At 38.3% G+C, this 20,526-nt stretch overlaps 1 long non-coding RNA gene across 2 annotated transcripts; it reads left to right on the top strand.

Annotated features, from left to right (window-relative positions):
* On the top strand, positions 10,195-15,316 carry LOC110268254. Of its 2 annotated transcripts, none has more exons than XR_002356386.1 (2): positions 10,195-13,112; positions 15,055-15,316. It is a non-coding gene; the product is annotated as an uncharacterized LOC110268254 (long non-coding RNA). The 2 variants fall into 2 exon arrangements; XR_002356385.1 differs by having other exon boundaries at positions 15,046-15,316.

Below are 20,526 nucleotides of genomic sequence, written 5' to 3'. Positions count from 1 at the left end.
ATGTTATTTGATGATCTGAAAAATCATAAAATTGATTCTTGAAGCAAGAAAAAGCAGTGAATAGAAAGCTTGCATGAAAAAAAAAGAGAGAGAGAAAAGCAAGCAGAAAAAGCCAATACCCCTTTAAACCAAAATGCAAGGGTGATAAAAAGGATCCAAGGCTTTGAGCATCAGCGGATAGGAGGGCCTAAAGGAATAAAGTCCTGGCCTAAGCGGCTAAACCAAGCTGTCCCTAACCATGTGCTTGTGGCGTGAAGGTGTCAAGTGAAAACTTGAGACTGAGCGGTTAAAGTTGTGGTCCAAAGCAAAAAAAGAGTGTGCTTAAGAGCTCTGGACACCTCTAATTGGGGACTTTAGCAAAGCTGAGTCACAATCTAAAAAGGTTCACCCAGTTATGTGTCTGTGGCATTTATGTATCTGGTGGTAATACTGGAAAACAAAGTGCTTAGGGTCACAACCAAGACTCATAAAGTAACTATGTTCAAGAATCAACATACTTAACTAGGAGAATCAATAACACTATCTGGATTCCGAGTTCCTATAGAAGCCAATCATTCTGAACTTCAAAGGATAAAGTGAGATGCCAAAACTGTTCAGAGGCATAAAACTAAAAGCCCCGCTCATCTAATTAATACTGATCTTCATAGATGTTTTTGGAATTCATTGTATATTCTCTTCTTTTTATCCTATTTAATTTTTAGTTGCTTGGGGACAAGCAACAATTTAAGTTTGGTGTTGTGATGAGCGGATAATTCATACGCTTTTTGGCATTATTTTTAGTATGTTTTTTGTATATTTTAGTTAGTTTTTATTATGTTTTTATTAGTTTTTAAATAAAAACTACTTTTCTGGGCTTTACTATGAGTTTGTATGTTTTACTGTGATTTCAGGTATTTTCTAGCTGAAATTGAGGGACCTGAGCAAAAATCTGATTCAGAGGCTGAAAAAGGACTGCAGATGCTGTTGGATTCTGACCTCCCTGCACTCAAAGTTGATTTTCTGGAGCTACAGAAGTCCAATTGACGCGCTCTCAATTGCTTTGGAAAGTAGATATCCTGGGCTTTCCAGCAATATATAATAGTCCATACTTTGCCCAAGATTTGATGGCCCAAACAGGCATTTCAAGTCTGCTCAAGAATCCTGGCGTTTAACTCCAGAACTGGCACAAAAGCTGGAGTTAAACGCCCAAACTGGCATAAAAACTGGTGTTTAACTCCAGGAAATATCTCTACACATGAAAGCTTCAATGCTCAGCCCAAGCACACACCAAGTGGGCCCCAGAAGTGGAATTTTACAATAAACACCCTAGCTTACTCATTTTCTGTAACCCTAGGTCACTAGTTTACTATAAATACTACTTTCAGTGATTTATCTTGTACCTTATGACACTCTACACGTTTCTTATTGTATTATCTACGGCATGAGTCTCTAAACCCCATTGTTGGGGGTGAGAAGCTCTGTTATTTTTCATGAATTAATGCAATTACTACTGTTTTTCATTCTATTACGCTTGCTTCCATTCTAAGATATCTGTTCTTTTACTTTTTACAATTAAATCTGAGAATTATTGATATCCTGACTAAGAGTTACAAGATAACCATAGCTTGCTTCAAGCCAACAATCTCCGTGGGATCGACCCTTACTCACGTAAGGTATTACTTGGACGACCCAGTGCACTTGCTGGTTAGTTGTGCGGAGTTTCAACAGTGTGATTGTAATTTCGTGCACCACTTATCCTCAGAAACTTCGCCAAGCGGAACAGGATAAACAATTTGCCCGCTTTGCAGACTATCTCAGGACTCTTGAAATAAAGATTCCGTTTGCAGAGGCACTTGAGCAAATACCCTCTTATTCTAAGTTCATGAAAGAGATCTTAAGTCATAAGAAGGATTGGAGGGAGACTGAAAAAGTTTTTCTCACTAAGGAATGCAGTGCAGTCATTTTAAAAAGCTTACCAGAGAAACGTAAAGATCCCGGAAGCTTTATGATACCATGCACATTAGAGGGCACTTGTACCAAGATAGCTTTATGTGATCTTGGGGCAAGTATCAACATGATCCCTGCATCCACTATTAGAAAGCTTGGTTTGACTGAAGAAGTCAAACCAACCCGAATATGTCTCCAACTTGCTGATGGCTCCATTAAAATTCCATCAGGCATAATTGAGGACATGATTGTCAAGGTTGGCCCATTTGCCTTTCCCACTGACTTTGTAGTGCTGGAAATGGAGGAGCACAAGAGTGCAACTCTCATTCTAGGAAGACATTTCCTAGCAACTGGACGAACCCTCATTGACGTCCAAAAATGGGAGATAACCCTGAGAGTCAATGAGGATGAGTTTAAGTTGAATGCTGTCAAAGCTATGCAGCATCCAGACACATCAAAAGACTGCATGAGCGCTGATATTATTGACTCCCTGGTGGAAGAGGTCAATACGACTGAGAGTCTCGAATCAGAGCTAGAGAACATTTTTAATGATGTTCAGCCTGATCTGGAGGAACCAGAGAAAACAGAAGAACCTCTAAAAACTCCTCAGGAAGAGGAGAAGCCTCCTAAAACCGAGCTCAAACCACTACCACCATCCCTGAAATATGCATTTCTGGGAGAAGATGACACATTTTGGTAATCATAAGCTCTGCTTTAGAGCCACAGGAAGAGAAAGCACTAATTCAGGTGCTAAGGACACATAAGACAGCTCTTGGGTGGTCTATAAGTGATCTTAAGGGTATTAGCCCAGCCAAATGCATGCACAAGATCCTATTAGAGGATGATGCTAAGCCAGTGGTTCAACCACAGAGGCGGCTGAATCCAGCCATGAAGGAGGTGGTGCAGAAAGAGGTCACTAAGTTACTATAGGCTAGGATTATTTATCCTATTTCTGATAGCCCCTGGGTGAGCCCTGTCCAAGTTGTCCCTAAGAAGGGAGGTATGACAGTGTTTCATAATGAAAGGAATGAACTAGTTCCCACAAGAATTGTTACAGGGTGGCATATGTGTATTGACTACAGAAGGCTCAATACAGCCACCAGAAAGGATCATTTTCCTTTACCATTCATAGACCAGATGCTAGAGAGACTAGCAGGTCATGAATACTACTGCTTTTAGGATGGCTATTCAGGTTACAACCAAATTGCAGTAGATCCTCAGGACCAAGAGAAAACAGCATTCACATGTCCATCTGGAGTATTTACCTACAGAAGGATGCCATTTGGTCTGTGCAATGCACCTGCAACCTTTCAAAGGTGCATGCTCTCTATCTTCTCGGATATGGTAGAAAAATTTCTGGAAGTCTTAATGGATGACTTTTCAGTATTTGGAGACTCATTCAGCTCCTGTCTTGACCATCTAGCACTTGTTCTGAAAAGGTGCCAATAGACTAACCTGGTTTTAAACTGGGAGAAATGTCATTTTATGGTAACTAAAGAAATTGTCCTTGGGCATAGAATTTCGAACAAGGGAATAGAGGTGGATCAAGTTAAGGTAGTGGTAATTGTCAATTACCACCACCTGCCAATATTAAGGCAATCAGAAGCTTTCTAGGGCATGCAGGATTCTATAGGAGGTTTATAAAGGATTTTTCAAAAATTGCAAAACCTCTGAGCAATCTGCTAGCCGCTGATACACCATTTGTCTTTGACACAGAGTGTTTGCAGGCGTTTGAGACTCTGAAAGCTAAGCTAGTCACAGCACCAGTCATTTCTATACTAGACTGGACATTACCATTCGAACTAATGTGTGATGCCAGTAACTATGCCATTAGTGCAGTATTGGGACAGAGGCATGACAAGCTTCTCTATGTCATTTATTATGCTAGCCGTGTTTTAAATGACGCACAGAAGAATTACACAACTACAGAAAAGGAGTTACTTGCAGTGGTTTATGCCATTTACAAGTTCAGATCTTATTTAGTAGGATCAAAAGTGATTGTGTACACTAACCATGGTGCTCTAAAATATCTCCTCACAAAGCAGGATTCAAAACCCAGACTCATAAGATGGGTGTTGCTTCTGCAAGAGTTTGATATAGAAATAAGAGACAGAAAAGGGACAGAGAACCAAGTAGCGGATCACCTGTCCCGAATAGAACCAGTAGCAGAAGCGTCCCTTCCTCCTACTGAGATCTCTGAAACCTTTCCGAATGAGCAACTCTTTGCCATTCAGGAAGTACCGTGGTTTGCAGACATTGCAAACTATAAAGCTGTGAGATTCATACCCAAAGAGTACAGTAAGCAGCAAATAAAAAAATTAGTTTCTGATGCAAAGTACTACTTGTGGGATGAACCATATCTCTTTAAGAGATGTACAGACGGAATAATCCGTAGATGTGTGCCTAGAGAAGAGGCACAGAAGATCCTATGGCATTGCCATGGATCACAATATGGAGGACATTTCGGAGGTGAGCGAACAGCCACAAAGGTTCTCCAATGTGGCTTCTACTGGCCTACTCTCTATAGAGACTCCCGAGAGTTTGTACGTAATTGTGACAGTTGCCAGAGAGCTGGTAATCTGCCTCACGGTTATGCCATGCCTCAGCAAGAGATCTTAGAGATTGAGTTGTTTGATGTATGGGGTATTGACTTCATGGGGCCTTTTCCACCCTCATATTCAAACACTTATATTCTGGTGGCAGTAGACTATATATCTAAATAGGTAGAGGCAATTACAACACCCACTAATGATACTAAGACAGTGATGAAGTTCCTCCAGAAGCACATCTTCAGCAGGTTCGGTGTCCCTAGGGTACTGATTAGTGATGGAGGAACTCATTTCTGCAATAAACAGCTTGACTCTGCTCTGATCCGATATGGAATTAACCACAAAGTGGCAACTCTGTATCATCCACAGACAAATGGGCAGGCTAAAGTCTCAAATAGAGAACTAAAATGAATCCTGGAACAAACTGTAAGTACCCGTAGAAGGGATTGGGCAAGAAGTTTGGATGATGCTCTGTGGGCATACAGAACCGCATTCAAGACCCCTATAGGGACCTCTCCATACCAGCTTGTGTATGGAAAAACCTATCATGTGCCAGTGGAACTGGAACACAAGGCCTACAGGGCAAATAGGTTCCTAAACCTTGATGCTAAGGTAGCTGGAGAGAAAAGATTACTCCAATTGAATGAGCTGGAGGAGTTCAGACTCAATGCTTTCGAAAATGCTAAAATTTATAAGGAGAAAGCAAAAAGGTGGCATGACAGAAAGCTGTCATCTAGAGTCTTTGAGCCATGACAGAAGGTTCTGCTGTTTAACTCTAGGCTCAGATTGTTCCCTGGAAAATTAAAATCCTGGTGGAAGGGACCATATGTGATTACAAGTGTGTCACCATATGGATATGTAGAGCTTCAGGATATTAACTCTGACAAAAAGTTCATTGTTAATGGATAGAGAGTCAAGCATTATCTTGAAGGCAATGTTGAGCAAGAATGCTCAAGACTGAGACTAGATTAAAGCTCAGTAATGTCAAGCTATTGACAGTAAAGAAGCGCTTATTGGGAGGCAACCCAATCTTATTTATCAATGTTAATTACTTTTTCATTTCATTTTCCATTGTTATTTTATATTTTCTTTAGGTTGATGATCATGTGGAATAATAAAAACAGCTGCAGAATTAAAGCGGAATCAAAAACAGCATTAAAAATAGCACACCATGGAGGATAGGCTTACTGGCGTTTAAACGCCAGTAAGGATAGCAGAATGGGCGTTTAACGCCCATGTAGGCAGCATTCTGAACGTTAAACGCCATAATGGGCAGCATTCTGGGCGTTTAACGCCAGAAATGGCAGCATTCTGGGCGTTCAGAAAAATGCCCAGTAAAGAAGGATTCCTGGCGTTTAACGCCAGCCAGGGGTATCTAACTGGGTGTTAAACGCCCAAAGAGGCAGACAAGTGGGCGTTAAACGCCAGAATGGATAGCATTCTGGGCATTTAACGCCAGGATGACACAAGGGAGGTAATTTTGTTTCCAATTCGATTTTTTTTTCAATTTTTCACGTTTTAATTCATAACTTTTTTTGCATCAAACATATTTTAAACGTTCATCTTTCAATTTCTATTTTCAAATATTAAAAATCTTTCCAATTCTTTTTAATTCTTTTTTTTCAATTCTTTTCAATTCCTTCCAAAACGTTTTCAAAACTTACATATCTTTTCAAATTCTTTTCAACTCTTTTCAATTTTTCTTGCATACAGTAATAAGTTTTCAAAATTAACTGCATCATTCTTCTTCTACTCCCTTTCTATCTTATTTTGCTCGAGGACGAGCAAACCTTTTAAGTTTTGTGTGGAAAAAGCTCTGCTTTTTATTTTTTCATAACCATTAATGGCACCTAAGGCCGGAGAAACCTCTAAGAAGAGGAAAGGAAAGGCAGTTGCTCCCAACTCTGAGTCATGGGAGATGGAGAAAGTCATCTCAAAAACCTATCACTAGAAAGAGGATGGAGCAAACAAGAGAGCCCACTCATGGACCTCAACAAGAGCACTCCATTATCTTCCATGAAATCAGAGAGGACCAAAAATCCATGAGAGAGGAGCAACAAAAGCAAGGAAGAGATATTGAGGAGCTCAAGAACTCCATTGGTTCTTCAAGAGGAAGATGAAGCCACCATCACTAAGGTGGACCCGTTCTTTAATCTCCTTGTTTATTTTCTTTTATGTTTTCGGTTTTTATGCTTTATGTTTTGACTATGTTTGTGTCTTCATTACATGATCATTAGTGTTTAGTGTCTATGTCTTAAAGCTATGAAAGTTCCATGAATCTTTCACCTTTCTTAAATGAAAAATATTTTCTGAAAAAGAAAAAGAAGTACATGAATTTCGAATTCTATCTTGAAAATAGTTTAATTATTTTGATGTGGTGACAATACTTTTTATTTTCTGAATGAATGCTTGAACAGTGCATATTTTTTATAGTGAAGTTTATGAATGTTAAAATTGTTGGCTCTTGAAAGAATAATGGAAAAAGAGAAATGTTATTGATAATCTGAAAAAAAATCATAAAATTGATTCTTGAAGCAAGAAAAAGCAATGAAAAATACAAAGCTTGCAATATATATATATATATATATATATAAGAAAGAAAAATAAAAAGAAAGCAGAAAAAGCCAATAACCCTTTAAACCAAAAGGCAAGGGTAAAAAGGATCCAAGGCTTTGAGCATTAATGGATAGGAGGGCCCAAAGGAATAAAATCCTGACCTAAGCGACTAAATCAAGTTGTCCCTAACCATGTACTTGTGGCGTGAAGGTGTCAAGTGAAAAGCTTGAGACTGAGCGGTTAAAGTCGTGGTCCAAAGCAAAAAGAGTGTGCTTAAGAACTCTGGTTACCTCTAACTGGGGACTCTAGCAAAGCTGAGTCACAATCTGAAAAGGTTCACCCATTTATGTATCTGTTGCATTTATGTATCCGGTGGTAATACTGGAAAACAAAATGCTTAGGGTCACGGCCAAGACTCATAAAGTAGCTGTGTTCAAGAATCAACATACTAAACTAGGAGAATCAATAACACTATCTGAATTCTGAGTTCCTATGGATGCCAATCATTCTGAACTTCAAAGGATAAAGTGAGATGCCAAAACTGTTCAGAAGCAAAAAGCTACTAGTCCCGCTCATCTAATTAGAACTAAGCTTTATTGATATTTTCAAATTTATTGTATTTTCTCTTCTTTTTATCCTATTTTTATTTTAGTTGCTTGCGGACAAGCAACAATTTAAGTTTGGTGTTGTGATGAGTAGATAATTTATACGCTTTTTGGTATTATTTTTAGGTAGTTTTTAGTATGTTTTAGTTACTTTTTATTATATTTTTATTAGTTTATGCAGAAATCACATTTCTGGACTTTACTATGAGTTTGGGTGTTTTTTTTTTATTTTTAGGTATTTTCTAGCTGAAATTGAGGGATCTGAGCAAAAGTCTAATTCAGAGGCTGAGAAAGGACTGCAGATGCTGTTGGATTCTGACCCTTCTGCACTCAAAGTGGATTTTATCGAGCTACAGAAGTCCAATTGGCGCGCTCTCAATTGCGTTGGAAAGCATACATCTTGGGTTTTCCAGAAATATATAATAGTCTATACTTTTCCCGAGGTTTGATGGCCCAAACTGGCGTTAAACACCAGCCAGAGACCCTTTTCTGGCGTTAAACGCCGGAACTGGCACGAGAACTGGAGTTAAACGCCCAAACTGGCACCCAAGCTGGCGTTTAACTCCAAGAATGGCCTATGCACGTGAAAGCTTCAAAGCTCAGTCCAAACACTCACCAAGTGTGCCCCGGAAGTGGATTTCTGCACTATCTGCACTTAGTTACTCATTTTCTGTAAACCTAAGTTACTAAATTAGTATAAAAACTACTTTTAGGGATTCATTTTGCAACGGATGACACTTTTTACATTTCATATTGTATCTTCCATGGCATGAGTCTCTAAACCCCATAGGTGGTGGTGAGGAGCTCTGCTGTGTTTCAATGGATTAATGCAATTACTACTGTTTTCTATTCAATCATACTTGCTTCTGTTCTAAGATACTCACTCGTACTTCAATATGATGAATATGATGATCCGTGACACTCATCATCATTCTCAAATTTATGAACGCGTGCTTGACAACCACTCCTGTTCTATCTGAGCTCAACGTAGTCATTGGGCGACAGCTTGAGTGCGTATCTCTTGGGTCTCTGATCCACGGACCGAGTCTGTGAGATTAGAACCTTCTTGGTAGAGGCTAGAACCAATTGGCAGCATTCCTGAGATCTAGAAAGTCTAAACCTTATCTGTGGTATTCCGAGTAGGATCTGGAACGGGATGACTGTGACGAGCTTCAAACTCGCGACTGTTGGGCGCAGTGACAGTGTGCAAAAGGATAGAGAGATCCTATTCCGACACAAGTGAGAACCTACAGACAATTAGCCGTGCGGTAGCTGTACCTGGTATTTTTCATCCGAGACGAGAGATCCGACAGTTGATTAGCCGTACAGAAACCGTACCTGATAGTTTTCATCCGAGAGGACGGATGGTAGCCATTGACAACAGTGATCCACCAACATACAGCTTGCCATGGAAGGAAGCCATGCGTGTTTGGAGAAGAAGACAGTAAGAAAGCAGAGATTCAGACGATAGAGCATCCTCGGAACCTCAACTTGTTCCTCATCACTGAATCACAAGTATTATTGAATTCATGTTATTTACTTTTCATAAACAAAATCAGTCTTATCACTAATCTCCTGACTAAGATTTACAAGATAATCAGAGCTTACTTCAAGCCGACAATCTCCGTGGAATCGACCCTTACTCACGTAAGGTATTACTTAGATGACCCAGTGCACTTGCTGGTTAGTTGTACCGGAGTTGTGAAAAGTGTGATCACAATTTCGTGTACCACTTGCCTTGATAACTTTTTGTTTTAAAATACATATGTGAATAGTTAGTAATTTTGTTTTAAATTTTCTTTTTGTTTTGAATTGCATGTTTAAATTTTTTCTAATTAATTTTTAGATGGTTGAATTTGTAGATTTTTGTTTGTGCATATTACAAGTGCTTTAAATAGTCCATATTTTTATTTGGAAAATAAAATTTTCGATAATTTTAAAGTTTAATGTGAATAGTTGCATATTTTTATTAATTTTTTTTATATGAACTTTAGAATATTGGATAAATTTCTATTTAAAAAAAAATTTTCATTCTGTGCGTGCGTACGCACACTCTCATGTACGCTCTCTGCTCACAGCATTCACAAAGCATATGCATGCGCATTATTGCCCATTTTCCTATCCGTGCCTACGCACAAACGTTGGTGCGTATGCACTTTTAATTCAACCTCCTCTGTTGGGAGCACCTGCACAGTTGGTGCGTCCGCAGCCCCCTGTTCTTCCCTTCTCTTCTCTTTTCATCTTCTGTGAGCCAACCATTCACCAATCAATAAGCTTCCATCTTCTTCACTAGCCCAGAAACCACAGCGCCTCACCGTCCACCCACCTACAACCACCGGCGACCGCCGCAGTCGCCGTGCCCCTCACCCCATCTCTTTTTCCTCCTCTCTCATCTCTCTTTCCTCGTCTCTCACCCCTGTTCCCTTCTCGGCCCCTCTGCGCGACCCCCTACCCTCTTTGCGTGCTCTCAGCGCCGAACCAGTCGCCGAGCCCAAAAACCACCGCACCAACCCTAATCGCCAGCTCTCTTCTTCTCACGTCCCTTCGTCCTCTATCCTTTCCTCACGAACCAGAGGACCCCCCTTCCAACGTTTCTCTTTCTGAACCTTTCTCCCCACTCCGTTTCAAATCCCCACCACACACCTCCACCAGCCGCCTTCTTAGAACTGCAACCATCGCCATACCCCTGCTCCTCCGCAAGTCCAGAACCCACCGCGTCCCTCTCCCTCTTCTCAACTTCGCCGCGACAACTACCACCGCCGGCCGCCACCCAATTTTCCTCTCCTCCTTCTTCTTCCTTTTTCTTCTTCCTTTTTCTTCTCTCTCAGCTCGAACCAGAGCCCACCCTCCTCTTCCTCCTCTTCGCGGTACCTTCCCCTTCGGCTTCAACATCACATCGCAACCTTCCCTTCCTCGTCGATCCTGTCTCAATCTCTAGTCTCAACCACCTTGTCTAGCCCCTCCCTCTACCCTTTCCGTCACCGTCAGGTCCAGAGACCACAGGGTCTTCTTCTTCGCGCGCCTTCTCACCCCTGACCCTCTCGTTCTTTCTGGGTTGAAGAACAGAGCAAGTACAAGCTCTTGTTCTCTTCGTCTCAAGCGAGTTCCAGCTGCTGCGACATATCCCTTGTTTCTCGGCCCTGTGCCGCTTTCCCTCTCTGACGCAGACCTTGGCCGGCCATGCTGCCACTGTGCCAGCGTCACCACCAGGCCAGCTGAGTTGCTCCAGCCGTTCACTCACCATCATCAACCTTCTTCTTCCCTTCCCTTCCTCTGTTCCAATTCTGCTTCCTGGTTCACGTTTTTCTTTAATTGAGTTCTGTTTCAGTCACTAGTTTACTGCTAGTTAATTTTGTTTAGCTTAATTTAGTTAGAAATGCATGTTAGTTGCTTAGGTTGTTAGAGAATCTGGCGTGGATAGTGGATTTAGGTTTGTTTTGATTTATAATGCTGTTTGGAATGTTGCTTTTTCATTAATTTGCCCTATGCTGAATTGATTTGTTCATGCTGCTGCATAGTCTTATTGCTGCTCTACTCTTGCTGAAGGCTGTTATAAATTTCAATTGTGATTGCTGCTGAGTTCCTGTTTCAATTTGAACTTCATTGTTTGATTCAGTGATGCTTAATTGTTTGAACTCATGCTGCTTGTGATTGGTTGTTAAATTCAAAGAACAGAATGTTGCCCGGTTGTTAATTATTGCTTTTTCTTGTTGGTGGCTGGTTTTTGAAACGTACAATTCCTGGATATGACTGTTGCAGTGATATTGATTTTGATAAATTTCTGAATTCGAGTTGTTATTGCTGCTGGATTGTTCATTATTGCTGTTTTGAGGCTGTATCTTGGGCCATTATTTTCTCATTGCTGCTGAGTCCCTATTTCAAATTGAACTTCATTCTTGGATTGAGCTATGTGTAATTGTTTGAATTTTTATTACTTGTAATTGATTGCTGAATTCAATGAAAGGAATGCTGACTGAATCAATTACTGTTGTTCCTTACTGCTGTTTGGTGCTGTATGCTGGGCTATTGAGTGCTCCTTGGCTGTTTTTTTGGATTCATTGCTTATTTGTTTTGGCTGAATTGCTCATGGCTGTTTTACTACTGTATGTTGGCTCATTTGCTTACTTCCTATGGTTACATATATGATTTTTGTGTTTTTAATTGTCAATGAATTCATAGGAAGTCTGAATTGATTGATTGAAATTAGAAAATAGGCCAATTTTACTGCTGAAATGCTGCAGGATTTTTCCTAACCTTGTTTCATTAAATGACATCATCTTATTTGGTGCAACAAGATTCTATTTGACGGATTTCTATGTCAAAAAGAATCTTGTTTGCTAAATGGTTTTGGAAATTTCCTCAAGAGCTTCCTTACAAGCTTTGGTCAATTCTTTAACTTCTTTGCTTGTAAATTGTGTGTTCTCCTTGAGCATTGAATAAACCTTAATTGAGTTTCGAATTGACCACAAACTTGAAATTCTTTTAAAGGAAAAGCCTCTTTTGCATGCTCTCACAAGGTTGAAGATTTCCTTTTACCTATGTGACTAAGTTGATTCCTTTTCTCTTTGCCTAAATTACTTTCAGTCACATAGAGCATAAACTTTTCAATTCTTGTCTCAACCTTGTGACCTTCATGCTTCATTGAATTTGATGTTCGAATGTTCTTTGGCTTACTTGCTTCTCAATGTTTCTAACTTAGCCAACACCACATTGCTTCAAATTATGCCAATTTACTTATGATTGATATTTACTTAATTATGTGCTCTACACATACATGTGCATCACTTGTTTTGGCATTTTGAATTGTTGAGAAGTAAATACAAACTTGCTTGTTTTGAAACTTTAGAAACTTTTTGGAATTAAGGAACTTTTGACTATGCACCTAACTTTTGAATTTTTGCTTGGTTTCATTTCTTTAACTAATTTTTTTTCCTTCTTTTCACTTGATTTTCTACCTTTGCTTCCTTTTCAACTAATTTTTCTTTTTCTTTGCCTAACTTTTAACTTTGCTTGTCTTTTTCATCTAACTTTTCTTTTCACTTTCAATTAATCATTTTCCTTTTTACTAACATAACTTTTAACTTTTAACTTTCTTTTTACTTTTCAACTAACATTAACTTGTAACTTTTAACTATTTTCTTTCCCTTTGTGCATAGTAACAATGCTCCTTCCTTCTTTTATTCTTTGATAAACAAGCAAGTTAGCTTTCTCCATGTCCTGAATTTGATTGGAAGTTGTTTGTGTTTGATTTAATTTGATTCTCATGTATGCTTCCATTCAAATTTTTATTATCTGTTCACTTCATATGCTGTTTTGTAACTCAGCTCTTTCCTTTTCAGCACCACCATCACTCTTGTAGCCACTTTTGTATGGTGACACAGTGACGACTCCTTCCACTCAGCATGATCGTGAGCACCAAGGACGGTGCTACATTTTAAGTGTGGGGAGGTTGTCCAACTTCAGTAGCGCATTTTGGGTGAAAAATTCTATTTCCGAACACTTTTAGTTTTGTTTTTTCTTATTATGCTTTTTGGTTGTTTTGTATATATTTTATCTCTTTGAAAAAAATTTTCTTAGTTTATTGCACTTTCTTAGTTTATTGCACTTTTCAATTTTGCTTGTATATAACCTAGTACTATATTGTAGTAAAGCATGTTTTTAGATTTCCTTTTTTCAGCTTTTAGTTGTGATTGTGATTGGGATGATGTGATGATTGCACCTAGTTTGATTTCCTATACACTTGCTATTTTGGTTTGATTGAAATTTAGGAAATAAACTTAGGATTTTTGACTTTTTCATTCCAATCACACTATATACATATATAGAATAAATGTTAGTCAATTTAATGAAATTTCCAAGAAACTTACTTTTTATAAAGGGCATTGAAATTCAAATTGAATTGAGTTAAAATTTTTTGAAACTTGCATGATTTTTACATTGTGGAATATGGTTTTTGAGTTAAAGAACATACAACTTGTGAGTTTTGAGCCTTATTGTGTGGTTACACTATTTGACCACTTATTTCATTCTTGCGTGTTACTCTTCTCTATGATTACAACCTTTGGTTTGTTTAAGTCTATATATCCATTGTTTAATGTATTTTTATGCATTTGTGTGATTGAGGTCATTATTTCTTTATAGCTCACTTTACCCAAATAGCCTATCATTTCATTCACCTTTGTTTGCCACTTTGAGCCTTTTTAAACCCCTTTTGTTCTTTATATTGCCACATCATTAATCTTAAGCGAAAAACAATAATGTTCCTTACTTGAATCTTTGAATAGCTTAAGTTAAGTTAGTGAGTGTGTGTGTCAACTAAGTGTGGGGAAGATTTGGGAACATTGGTAGATAAAAATGTGTTTTATTCTTTGTTAAAAAATATTGGAAATTTGGGGTACATGCTCATATAAGACTATGGAAACCATATGCATTGATGAGTTGGTGTATATATTATGTTTAAAAAAAAGAAAAGAAAAGAAAAAAAGAAATAATGAAAAAGGGACAAAATTACCCCAATGAGTAAATTCAATAATAATCAATGCATATGTGATGGAATTGAATTTGATGCATGAGTGTGTGTATATGTAAAAGTGAGATTTTGGGTAGCTAAGTTTGATATTAGTTTATAGGTTGTGTGTGTGTGTGTGTTAGGTGATAATTTAGACTAATCAAAGATTCAAATGCAAGTTCACCTAGCCATATATACATCCTTACCTTTAACTTTAGCCCCATTACAACCTTGAAAAGACCTTATGATTTTTGCATATGTACATTAAATTTTTGTTGATTGGTTAGATGAAGAACAAACTTTAGAAAGCATGATTAGAGGAGAATTGAGTGAATTGACCCTAAACACTTGAGTGATTAGAGTGCATACACATATCCGGTGAGGGTTCAATCACACAATTCCATATTTTCACCTATGATCATTGTTTATCTTGCAAGTTTGTTAAATTCTTTTATATGACTCAATTCAATTGTGAATAGGATTTGGTTATAATTATTTTAGCCCTTGGTTGTATATAGATGCTTTTTTGAAAATTGATTTATTTGGAATAGTTAAATACATATAGATAGACTACATATAGATAGCTACATACTTATAGATAGATTGCATATAGTTAGTTACATTGAATAAATGTTGATTCTCCTTCTTGTCTTCCTTTGGTATAACATGAGGACATGCTTTTGTTTAAGTGTGGAGATGTGATGAATCCACATTTTACGATATTTATTTGCTCTATTTGGGTGGATTTCATCAACCTTTCTTGCATTTATCCATTGAAATAGCATAGTTTCATGATGTCTTCCTAAACTGTGCTTGAAAGTGAAAATATGCTCTTTAGGCCTTTTTATTGCTAAATTTCATTAACTTTGATACCATTTGGTGCCTTGATGCATTTGTGAAGTGATTTCAGATTTTCAAGGCAAGTTTGGGTTGAAGAAGGGAAGAAAGAGCATCCTAAAGGGGAGAAATCATGAAGGAAATGGAGTTTGAAAGCTACAACAAAGGTGTGTACGCACCAAATGTCGTGCGTACACACGATGGGAATTTTGTGCAACCGTGCATACGCACGACTGCATGCACGTGAGGTCATTAATTGCAAATCTCTGGGGCAATTTTTGGGCCTCCAAAACCCAGTCCAACTCATTTCTGAAGCTATTTCAAGCCAAAGGGAAGAAGGATGAAGGGAGAGCAATTAGGTTTAGGTTTTATCAGGTCATTTTCTAGAGAGAGAAGCTCCCCCCTCTTTCTCTCTCTAGAATTTAGGTTTTCCTAGTTTAATTTCCTTTACTTTTAGCTTTTAATTCTTGTTCTAGTGTAGTTTCCTTTATGTTTTCATGCTCTTTTGTCTTTATCTTCTTCATCTCTTTTGTTATTTCCTTTATTTTGTCGTTTTTATGTTTACGAATACTTTTGTTAATTTTAATTTCAATTAATGTAATTTATGTTTTCATGTTAATCCTTACCTTCTTTAGTTGTTATCATAGTTGTAAGAACCGAACCGGTGATCGAACCGGTCAGGTTACTGGTTCACTGGTTTATTGGTTCAACCGATAAATCGTTGGTTGAACCGGTAAAACCGGTTTCACATGAATAAAAATAGCAATCCTAAATTCCCTAGTTCCTATTCTCTATTCAGCAAGACAGCAACCTTAAATTCTTAAATAGTTAAATTCCCTATTCAGCAAGACAAGCAAATTCATATTTCATAGATTCAAATCAAGCATATAATCCAACAGTTTCATATTTCCAGTACAAATCAACAAAACATAAATTGATTTACATGAAAAATTTGATTTACATAACATGAAAAATGCAACAGCCAACAGTTTCATATTTCATGTCCTAATCCAACAGTAAATTTACAAGGAAATTCAACAAGCATATTCAACAAGGAAATTCAGCTTAACAGAACTTACAGTAACAGAACAGAGCAGAGTGTAATGTATTTCACACAACAATCATTAAACTTCAAGTGCAGAACAGAGCAGAAGCAGATTACAGAATTGGAGCAGTGGAGCTTACCTGTTGACAGAGTCACAGAGCAGTAGCACTAGAGCAGAAGGGCGACGGGGAGGGCGACTGGGCGAGGGAGACGGCGCTGGAATGGCGAGTTCGACTGCGCGCAACGGCCGACCGGCGAGTTCGCGAGTGGCGGATCTGCTGTTCGGAGAGGATGACGGGCTGAGTTGGTTGAGTTGGTTTCTTCAGAGCTCAGACCGCGAGACGAAGAGGATGACGGGCTGGGGGCTGGGTGAGTGAGGTGAGGGCGGCGGACTGGCGGAGGGTTGGTAGGGTTTCGCCGTTTCGCCGTTAGGGTTGGGGGGAATAGCCAAAAGGGGAGGGAAATTGGAACTGCAAACTGGGATCGGGTGGGGCGTGGGGGTGGTAGCCCGTAGGGCTTTTCTTTTTTTTTTTTTTTAAAAAAAACCAAAACGACGTCGTTTTGGAAAAAGAATTAAAAAAAAAAAAATTTCCTGAACCGGTCGGTTGACCAAAAATCGCCGGTTTTCCGGTTTTTATCAAAACTGGCCGATTCAAAACGGTTCTATTCCTTATCCAGTTACATCACTCAACCGGACCGGTTCTGGGTCCGGTTCACCGGTTTTCCGGTCGAACCGGCCGGTCCGGTCCGGTTCTTACAACTATGGTTGTTATTATTATTTCCTTGCATTTGGTAGTTAGATTTTACTTTTAATGCAATTTAATATTATTTTAGTTTCATGCACACCAAGTGTTTGATAAAATACTTGGCTTAGTTTTTATCTAGTTTTTCTTCATTCTTGGCTTGGTTTTGAGATTTTGGTGACTCTTGAGTCATTGATGTCCATTCTTGTTTGATATATTAGAGTAGTTAGTTGATTTGGTTTCCTGACTCTAAGCCTCCCATTAATAGAGTTGGCTAAGACTTATGGATTGGAATCAACTATGCTTATTTGACTTATCCTTGATGTAGGGTTAACTAAGTAGGATTAACTCTTCATAATCATCATGTGTTTGTGGTCAATGGCTAGGATGGGTAACCTTAGCTCCCAATTCAGGCCAAGAGGTTTCTTGCACTTGAATTTTCCTTTTCTTGCTTTAATTGCTTTGACTTTTATTGCTTTGACTTTTAATTCCTTGCATGATCATTTACTTTCTTGACATTTACATTACTTGCTCTCTCTTGCATTCACAACCCCCATTCCTCCATAGCCAATAATAGAACATTTCATTGCAATTCCTAGGGAGAACGACCCGAGAGTTTAAATACTCTTGGTTATTTGATTTGAATTGTGACATCTTTGATTTAAACTTTGATTGTGAGAGTTCATTGTTGATTTAGACTATACTTGCAACGAAGGAATTCTATTAAGAAATTCTAGATCAACATAAATTTTTACATCAGTCGCCCACGAGCACGCGTGGAATGCATCAAGATACAGCGACGCGTACGCTTCCCTCCATGCGCATGCGTGGATGGGAGAAAAGCCAAGTGACGCCTATGCGTTAGTCACACGTACGCATGGGTGCGTTTTGTGCCACAGGCACAAAACCAACACAACTCTGGTACAACTCTCGGGAATTTTGGCTGGGCAATTGATTGGGCAATTGATTTAGCTCATCGACGCATACGCGTGGGCCACGCGCACGCGTGGATAGTGAAAATTTGAAAACGACGCGTGCGCGTCGGCCATGCCTATGCGTGGGAGTGCGTTTTGCCAAAAATTTTACTAAGTTAAAAAGCTACAGAATTCACAGTTTCAAACCCCAATCTTCCAACGGGCATAAGTTCTCCGTTTCAAGTCATTTTTTACCTGTTCTTCAAATGGCATAAACATCCCAGATCCAATTTCATTTCTAAACAAGTTTGGCACAAATTGGGGATCCAGAGTCCAAGTTATGCTCTGTCAAAGTATGTCCAAAAACCTCATTTTCATACAAAACCACAAAGTGCCATTTTTAAAACAAACCAATTCCAACCCTTTTTAAAATCAATCAAAACATACCAAAATCACTTCAAGTCTCCTCAACTCAAATGTTAACATTTTTATCAAAATTATAAACCATCAACCCACCATATTAACCAATCTCATCAAATAATCCAATTTCAAACACAATATCATGTTATATGTATTTTCCTCATTCCAATTTCCAACAACACCACTTCCAATCAACCATCAATACATACAATCATTACCATCCTAACTCTCAACATGGTTTCACCCACAATTCACCCTCAATCAATCATTAATCATATATCAAAACATGCATATCTCTCATGCATCACATTATCACATCATCAATATTCATAATCACATATATGACCACACAATTGATTTCAACCATTCAATAACATCAACCATTTAAATCCTATCTTAGGGCCTCTAGACTAAGTTTTCACACCACATTACATTTTAGATACAGGAAACCGAGACCATACCTTAGCCGATTTTCCCGTTTAACCCGGAGCACTTCCAAATCACTTTTTCACAAGCTCTCAAGGTCACAACACCTCCAAGAACAGATTTTTATCACACCAAAGCCCTTTTCCAAGCTTTCCAAAATCTCAATCAAGTTTCAATATTCACATACACACTACCTAAGCCACAATTATCACACCCAAACACAACAACTCAATACCTAACATCATAAACCAAAAAATTCCACTAGGGTTGAGAATCTTACCATACCCAAGGATCAAGGAGACAAGGTTACTCTTCTCCTTCAAGCTAGTTGGATCCTATAACATCAAAGAGCCCAAAATCTCAATATTTTTCACCCAAAAATTCGAATTTAATGCTGAGAAAACTGGAATAGATTCGTGGCTTACCTCAAGAACAAAGTAGTAGGTTTTGTAGAGCTCTTCACGGTGAACGCGTGGCCGTAAACAGTGCGGCAATCGGAGCTCCGGATCAAAAGTTATGGTGGTTTGAAGATCAAACAAGGGTAGAACTTTGGAGAAGTGTTCTTCCCCCTTTCATTCTCATTTGAGCGTGTTTTTGAGGGTTTAGAGGAGAGAGTGTGCTATTTTTAGGGTTTTAGATTTGGCTTGGTTGGGCCAAGGGCCCAATATGAGTCCGATTGGCCCAATTTGGCCCGTTCGGTCCAATCTTGGGCCGATTTCTATAAAATTGGTATCAAAATTCTCATCTCAATCTCCTCTATCATATTAAGCCATACAAATCACATTTTTAGGTTTCTAGAATAAATTCTCATTTATGGGCTAATTAGTCATTAATTAACCGGGTTTTACGCCCCTAAACAACCAAAATCACAAGATTGCCTCAAAATCCAAACCAGAACTCAGAATTAGAGGGAAAAATGCAACTGGGAAGAGGACAATTAGATACTCATCATAATACCTAAATAAAATCGAAGAGGGTGAGAAGAGCGACGCGTGACCATAAACAACTCGTCAATCGGAGCACCGGAGAGAAAGTTATGGTGATTTGAAATTTGATGGAGTTAGGATTTTCTCTCTTCTTCCTCTCTTCTCCATTTCAGCGCCCCTCTCTCTTTCTCTAAGGTTAATAAGCTGAAATGCTTATCATTAAGGTTTATATATGTTTGATCTTGGGCCCAACTTGGGACCCGATTCACATATATGGCTCGTTTGGCCCAACTTTGGACTAAAACCTTTAAGATTAGCGTTTTAATATGCATTTTAAATATTTTTACATTCTCAATTTATAATTTTTATTTTGTTAATCTTTCTCACCCATAATTAATTTTCTCAGCTGCAGTGTCGGATAGATCTCGACCGGTACTATCGGTCAAATTTTCAGTGCACATTTTTACGCAGAAAACTATGTTTTCTGATTCAGAAAAATTTACTGAGTCCAAAAATCATATTTAAATTGTCAAATTTTGATTACTAAATTTTCTAACAATTTTTATCCATATTTAATTAATTACTTAATTAAATACGGTTTGACCGGATTTTATAATGGCCTAATGTCGACACTCTCTAATGAGCTTACCTATGCTAATACTTCATCATAAATCTTTTATGTTCAAGATAATTATGTTACTAGTGTCATTTATACTAGTAGCTTATATATTTATCTCTAGGAGTGTAATTACTGGTGTTCTAATACATCTAGCTTTAGTAATTATCTCTTAGAAGATATTTTAACTTCTCGGTGACTAAGCACCAAAAACACATCCTCCCCCCAGGTGTCACCACCCACTACAACATTTTTGGCCTAAGGTAACCCTTATTCGAAGTAACATTTAACAAAAGTTGCCTTAGATAGGCAAAGACAACATTTTTGACGTGTTACCTTTGAATCAGGCTAAGATAACTAAATTTTTGGCCACCCACAAAAATTGTTGTCTTTGATATCTAAAACAACACTCAATAAATGTTACAATATAAAATATTTAAGACAACATTTTTAAA

This window comes from Arachis ipaensis, chromosome B10, assembly GCF_000816755.2.
Source record: "Arachis ipaensis cultivar K30076 chromosome B10, Araip1.1, whole genome shotgun sequence".
NCBI lineage: Eukaryota > Viridiplantae > Streptophyta > Magnoliopsida > Fabales > Fabaceae > Arachis > Arachis ipaensis.
The sequence above is the reverse complement of the archived record's forward strand: the minus strand, read 5'-3'. Positions and strand labels throughout refer to the sequence as shown.